We start from the raw sequence: 6,340 nt of genomic DNA, 5'->3' as shown, positions 1-6,340 counted from the left end.
CAATCAACAATTATTCAATGCATGCATACAATTATCATGAGGTCTTTCTCGAAGGTTGTAATGGGGTTAGGGTCAAGGTATGGTCATATATGGTTAAGTAAGCTAGATTTTGAATCTTTGATTAACCTAGACTTTCCCACCTAACCTATGAGAACCTATACAATTTAAGTTCTAACCTAACTACCCATTCTTCACTTTTTTTTCACATACTCATGCATTTTCTTTTTATTTCACAACACTTATGCATTGACTCTTATTGAATCTTTACTTTGGGGCATTTTGTCCCCTTTTTATTCCTTTCTTTTCTTCTTTTCTTTCTTTCTTTTTCTATAAATTTTTTTCTTTTCCATATATTTTTTTTCTTTTTCTTTTTTTCTCATTTTTCATTTTTTTCCAAGAGCATCAATGCATAAGGTCTAACATTTGATTAATACATGAGCATACACCCAATTCCCAAATATGAAAATATAAAGCATCCTTTTATCCCAACCAATGTCCCAAATTTTCCCACTCTTGAATGATACACACTCACTAGCCTAAGCTAATCAAAGATCCAAATTAAGGACATTTATTGTTTTCTGCTTTAAGACTTGTAATATGCTAAAATTAAGAACAAGTGGGTTAATTGTAAGCTCAAAATTGGCTAACAATGGAACGTAAAAGGTAGGCTATTTAGGTAAGTGAGCTAATGAAACAATAGCCTCAATCATATAAATGCATGAATACAAGGAATAATGGACATATAGAATTAAGCAAATCAAGGATCACAATCATAGAAAGAGAACAATTGCACACAAGAAGGAAAATAAATGGTTATAAGATGTAACTACATCATTAGGCTCAAATCTCACTTGCTTGTGTTCTTAGCTCAAAACATGCTTCACAAAATATATATAATTCAAGCAAGTTCCGCAAAAATTTTCCAAATCAATTGGGGTGGTGCCCTATAGATAAATTCTTTGGAAAATTTTATTGTTTGACTAAGCTTATTCTAAATGCAATGTTTTGATTTAGAAATTTAAAATCTCCTTAGTTTATCCCCTTTCTTTAATCAAAACAATTTTCTTATGCAAAAAGGGTAAACTTAGGTTTCAACAATCCAAAATATTTTTCTAATCATAAACAAAAAGCCAAAACAACTACATAAAGCAAAAATACACTAAATTATGAAATATCTAGAATGCAAGGTGCAAAATGTAACAAACTAAAATAAAAGTATCTCAAAATAGCAAATATCTACAATAATTCACAAGTGCAATAAAAATAAAGTGCAAAGTACTAAAATAACGCAAAATAAAAGATAAATGTCCGAACTTATCATCCAAAATAGCTACTCCATTGACGGTGACGACGGTGACCTCCCCACACTTAAAACGAAGCATCGTCCTCGATGCTACTGCTCGGGCACGGAGTGAGGGTCAACTGTCACATCTGGCTGGGTCTCAGGCTGTGGCTCCTCAGGGGGCTGCTGTGCCTCCGGAGTGGCAATAACATCCCTCAGCGCATCATAGTCAAAAGTCATACAATGGATCGCGACCTCTGCCTGCTCAATAGCATCTGTAGCACCGGTCCTAGGTAGGCAGCCAAGTCTATCCTGAATAGCCACCTCCGTAACCAATACCTGCCCGCCTTGCAGGTGAACTGACTCAAGGGTGTGTTTGAAGAAGTTACAGTAAAATTCCTTCACCCAAGAGGAGTTCACCCTGCCTAGCTCCCTATCAATAAAGCCTAGGCCCATCCCCTGAATGCGTGTCGTAATGGCTCATCTCACGTCAGTTAGGAGGACCAGTTTCTTCTGTATATTCAGATTTTTCTTCCGGTATGTCAGAAAGCGTAGCTCACAATAGAGGTTAGGGAACTTATTTGTGTCAGTGGCCGGCAGTTGCTGGTTAGCTTTGTCCTCATCATTTAGAGGGTTCTTTGCATAGTCATAGTAGGGAGAGAGAGTGGAGGGCTGAGGTTTCTTTCTCTTCCTTGAGGTAACCTTGGCTTTTCCTCTATCGGCCATCCTGAAAAACAGATATACAAGATATAAAAAATTAAGGCACATAGAAGAAAATAAAGCAAGGCATTAAGCATATATAGAAGGCAAGATGATAGACATGTTCATGAAGTGAGGTAAAAAGGATAGAATTCTTGGAAAGCAAGCACATAAGTCAGAAAACAATCAAAGCCATGAACTAAGAATCCAAGCAATATGTGCGCAATGCTTGTTTATTAAGCTCAAAAAGTGTCATACCCAAAGGAATGGTGAACGAGTTAGTTTTAAACTAAAAAAAGAAAGTCAATTCGTTAATCAAGTTAGAAGTTAGAAAACCAGCTAAAAGATTAGTAGCATGACGATGATTGGCTCAATCACGATGAATGCAGAAAATGAGAACAACAAGCACACTCACATTCATGAGGACGATGCAGTCATTGATGATGAAATATGAAATATTACACAAAAGCATATAAATGGAAAGCAAATCATCAATCAATGTCATGGTCACTGAATTTTGCAAAAAATGGCGTGGAAAAATTGAAACAAGCACTAGTGTAACCAAAGACAAGTTGAAAGCTGTATTGAAGTGTTACACAAGTGGAATACACCAATTATTTCAAAAGATTGAACCTTATTCAAGAAAATGCAAGTTAAGGTCAAATGATAAACTTAGTATGAGTCAAAATGCATTTGATTTAACCTGAAAATGAAAGCACATGAAGGTTCACACATCAACTTAATCAATGCATATCTCGGGAAACAAAATAAATACGAAATTGCCAACCAACTCAACCTAAGAATTGAACTTGGTGTAAGTCAAGTAAGGCTCAGTTGAAAAAGTATCAAGTTCAAGTCTTGGTAGTGAGTCTAAAAACAAAACAATTTCTAGAAAATTGGGCAGCATTCTGGTAGTAAATGGGAATTCCCAGATAGCAAGAAGCAGTGAATTAACACATATGATATATCAGGCAGCAGCAAGCTCAATCTCACAAGTAAAGTGCAACCAGGCAGCAATAAAAATTAGCATAAAAGCACCATGATTCACAGAAAACACCATACCAGCATCATTCAACAAACAAGCAGCATTCAGAAAGTAAACAAGAACGGAGCACTTATCAGGCCTAGAATCCTCTAACCACATCCTATCTACCTAACAGCATACATCTCTATCTAATCTAACAAGCAGAATTACATACTAATCTAACTAAAATGGATAATAAAATTAATAAAAGTAATGGAGCAGGGATGAGGCAGGGGACCTGGAGGGTAGGGCAGAAGCAGAGTTGGAAATGGAAATCGGAGAAAGAGAGAGTGGGTCAATAATGCCACCCAAAGATGGTGGCGGCCTGGCAGTTTGCGGTGGCGCAGGGGGTGGCAGGAAAACAGGAAAACAGAGCAGAGGCAGAGCAGAACATTGGTGATGAGCAGTAAAGGAAGGGTATGGAATGGGAAGAGAGGAGAGACAAGGATGATGTGGGAGGTTGTAGGGGTCGCCTGCGGCGCTGGAGTAGCCGCGGCGGTGATTGGGCGGAGGTGGAAGGAGAACGGGCAGTGGGAGGGGAGAAAAGAAGAAGAAGAAGAAGAAGAAGAAGAAGAAGAAGAAGAAGAAGAAGAAGAAGAAGAAGAAGAAGAAAGAGACGAGGGAAGCAGAGAGTGGTTGGACGGCGGCGGCGATGAACACCGGAGTGTGGCCGATGATAGGGCGAAGAAGGTGGTTGAGGGGAGGTGAAGAGGGAACGTTAGAGAGAACATGGGTGAAGTGCGCGACTATGCTAGGGCTCCTCGCGTGGATGTGGTTATAATTTTTGAAACCACGCGTACGCATTCTGTACGCGTCCACGTGGGTGGGTGAAAAAGGGATGGACACGCAAGCGGCAGGTGCGCTTAAGCGCGGATGGAGGGAGTGTGCGTTGACGCATACACGTAGAGTGCACGTCCGCGTGGGTCGACATTTGCGCGTTTCACGCATTGTTTGCACAGTGTTTGCGCAACTCCCGGGTCATATGTATCCGAACTGTGTTGACCCATCCACGCGTACGCGTGCTATACGCGTACGCGTGCATTCCCTTGTGCCCCACGCTCAATGTTCGCGTTGTGCTCGCCTATCTCTCTGGATCCATGTATAGATCTGTAATCCCTCATCGGCGCGTACGTATATTGCGTGCGTATGCGTACAGCGTGCGTACGCGTCCCTGCTATTTTTTTTTGAGAAATACTAAAAATAGCTAAAAAATCTCCCTAACATTACCTTCAACTCTAAATCAACCAAAAATCAAAATTGATAAAAATTTCCAAAAGCAACCAAACATAACTTGCACCCTAAGCAATTACAATCAAAACATTAAGAGAAGATTGCAATGAAGAGGAAAACTACCTACAATGGCAACTCAAATCACTTATTAAGCAAACTACAAGAGAGTGGAAAGAGTTTACCATGGTGGGGTGTCTCCCACCTAGCACTTTTATTTTAAGTCCTTAAGTTGGACATTTGGGAAGCTCTTTATCAAGGTGGCTTGTGTTTGTACTCATCCTTGAATCTCCAAGGATCTTTGCTCCTCAAATGGTTGACAGAAATTCCAACCGTTTTCACCAAGCTCGGGTGAGGTTCTACCCAAGATATGAGGTCCTAAGGTTAGCCTTCAAAGTATGATCCGGGGTCCCATATCTTATTTTCGCACCCGTCTTCAAGTTGATTGTCATGATTCTTCCATCCGAGTGGTTGACACATATAATTCTCTTTAGCACACCAAAATCTCTTCCTATACTCACACAAATTTGCATTCTTCTAATCATGGTTCCTATGCTTTAGAGCTTTGACCCTAATGAACGTAATTCCAAACTTAACTACTACATAACTCTTTCTTATTATTAATTCTGCAAAGAGCTCTAAGTTGCGCATTCGTTTCAATTAAGCCATATTCAAGTGAGAAAGTGAAGCTTAAAGGTAAGAATTTCACCCACTTGGGAGTTGTGTTGGAGGGTGGCTTGGGGAGGGGTACTTCCCGACACTTGGACAATGCGAGGTTTCTTCCCTTAGGTTCTTCCTTAGTTTTTTCCACCTCTTGACAACTTCTTTCAAGTTCTTTTTGCTTGTCAACTTCTTCCAATTCCTACTCATCATCGATCGAATCAAGCTTTGGAGGTTGTGTGAAGTCCAATTCATTATCAACTTCACATTCAATGGAAGGGTCTTCAACAAGTTCACCAATGTTACTTGGCTTGGAGTCATCTTCAATGACTTCAATTTTTTGTTCCATGGGAGGTGATTCAATTTTGGATAAAAACTCATTGATGATTGAATCCATCTCTTGATCAACCTCTTCATATTCTTCAATTTGGATATGCTCCAGAGGTTGTTGAGGCTCCCATGATGGTTCCACATCTCATAAATTTTCAACCACGTCTCCCTTTTCTTCAATAATTGTAGGTTCCTCCAATTATTCCAATACAAAACCTAACTCCTCCTTCTCCACCGGACTTTTAAATCTCTTTTCCGTGCGTTGCTCTTCTTTGGATTCTTCACATGCGGCTATAGAAGTGCCTTGAGTGTTCAAGCATTGGTAGGCTAAGGTATGCACTACCTTAGTCAAATTGGTCACAAACTCTAAGGTGTTCCTTTGCATATCCACTTGTCCTTGAAGTAGCAAGGTGAGAGAATCATCTATTGGAGCTTGGGGTGGATAAGAAAGTTCATTATTTTGGAGCAAGGGTTCATAATAGGAAGGTGGTTCTTCTTGAGAAGGGTATGAAGATGGTGTATATTGAGGTAGTTTTTGGTAGTAATCATGATAGGGTTGTGGTGGTTCTAAAGGTTCTTGCTCATAATAGTCACAAGGAAATGGTATGGGCGATTGGTCATATGAGGGATATGGGTCGTAGGAAGGTGCTTGGTAAAGCGAGGCTTGTGAGTATGGTTGAGGCTCATGTTGAGGATATGGCTGATAGGCATATGATGATGGTAATTGATTTTCACAAAAAGATTCACCATAGCCATTGAATTGACATGCATTAGGATGGTGATTATACCTGTAAGTATCCGGAGGTTGTGGCCAATAGGAGTGATCAATTCCTTGAGACTCCTCCCATCTTTGTTGGTTCTATCCTTGGCACACGTGGTCATTGAAGTTCTCGTTTCCTACAACACAATTAGAACCAAACTCGTAGCCAAAATGAGAATTCATAATGAAAAAAAAAAGCAAAATAATTACGTCTAAGAAACAAGTGAAAGAGAGAGACGTATTTACAATATTCACATATATACAATAACCAATAACATAACACCATTGCAATTCCCTGGAAACGACGCCATTTTAATGAATGGTTTTTTCGACGGTTTAGAATTTCACAAATGAATTC

Source organism: Arachis hypogaea, chromosome 18 (genome assembly GCF_003086295.3).
Source record: "Arachis hypogaea cultivar Tifrunner chromosome 18, arahy.Tifrunner.gnm2.J5K5, whole genome shotgun sequence".
NCBI classification, from domain to species: Eukaryota; Viridiplantae; Streptophyta; class Magnoliopsida; order Fabales; family Fabaceae; genus Arachis; species Arachis hypogaea.
The sequence above is the reverse complement of the archived record's forward strand: the minus strand, read 5'-3'. Positions refer to the sequence as shown.